The sequence below is a fragment of the Schistocerca serialis genome, unplaced genomic scaffold (assembly GCF_023864345.2).
Source record: "Schistocerca serialis cubense isolate TAMUIC-IGC-003099 unplaced genomic scaffold, iqSchSeri2.2 HiC_scaffold_1143, whole genome shotgun sequence".
Classification (NCBI taxonomy): domain Eukaryota; kingdom Metazoa; phylum Arthropoda; class Insecta; order Orthoptera; family Acrididae; genus Schistocerca; species Schistocerca serialis.
In genome coordinates, this window is record NW_026047341.1 from 55001 (window position 1) to 56459 (window position 1459).

A 1459-nucleotide genomic window follows, 5' to 3' on the forward strand; every position below is an offset into this window, starting at 1 on the left:
GTACAGTGTGTGATTTGGAGGTACAACATCAGCGGACAGTTGACACAGGCCGTACCACAGCGTAGGCGCAGTGCTTCGCCATGCGAATGCCAATGAACAACTGCGAAGGGCATTGAGCATGTACGTCCTGCTGCCATCCACATTACAGTGTATCGCTGCAAGGTGTTTAACATGAAGCGATACACTGGGGACCGGGCAGTGCGAGTAGCAAACTATATTGCGGGGGTTGCAGTTAGGCAACACTACACTAATTTAACGCGTCGTATGACAATTACAGAGCAGGTTAAGGCCCAACGTGTGTTGGGTTAAGGCCCAACGTGTGTTGGGTTAAGGCCCAACGTGTGTTGGGTTAAGGCCCAACGTGTGTTGGGTTAAGGCCCAACGTGTGTTGGGTTAAGGCCCAACGTGTGTTGGGTTAAGGCCCAACGTGTGTTGGGTTAAGGCCCAACGTGTGTTGGGTTACAGCACAATATGGGTTACGTTAAGGGGCAATGTGGGTTACGTTAAGGGGCAATGTGGGTTACGTTAAGGCGCAATATAGGTTACGTTAAGGCGCAATATAGGTTACGTTAAGGCGCAATATAGGTTACGTTAAGGCGCAATATAGGTTACGTTAAGGCGCAATATAGGTTACGTTAAGGCGCAATATAGGTTACGTTAAGGCGCAATATAGGTTACGTTAAGGCGCAATATAGGTTACGTTAAGGCGCAATATAGGTTACGTTAAGGCGCAATATAGGTTACGTTAAGGCGCAATATAGGTTACGTTAAGGCGCAATATAGGTTACGTTAAGGCGCAATATAGGTTACGTTAAGGCGCAATATAGGTTACATTAAGGCGCAATATAGGTTACATTAAGGCGCAATATAGGTTACATTAAGGCGCAATATAGGTTACATTAAGGCGCAATATAGGTTAGGTTAAAACACGACATAGGTTAGGTTAAGGCACGACATAGGTTAGGTTAAGGCACGACATAGGTTAGGTTAAGGCACGACATAGGTTAGGTTAAGGCACGACATAGGTTAGGTTAAGGCACGACATAGGTTAGGTTAAGGCACGACATAGGTTAGGTTAAGGCACGACATAGGTTAGGTTAAGGCACGACATAGGTTAGGTTAAGGCACGACATAGGTTAGGTTAAGGCACGACATAGGTTAGGTTAAGGCACGACATAGGTTAGGTTAAGGCACGACATAGGTTAGGTTAAGGCACGACATAGGTTAGGTTAAGGCACGACATAGGTTAGGTTAAGGCACGACATAGGTTAGGTTAAGGCACGACATAGGTTAGGTTAAGGCACGACATAGGTTAGGTTAAGGCACGACATAGGTTAGGTTAAGGCACGACATAGGTTAGGTTAAGGCACGACATAGGTTAGGTTAAGGCACGACATAGGTTAGGTTAAGGCACGACATAGGTTAGGTTAAGGCACGACATAGGTTAGGTTAAGGCACG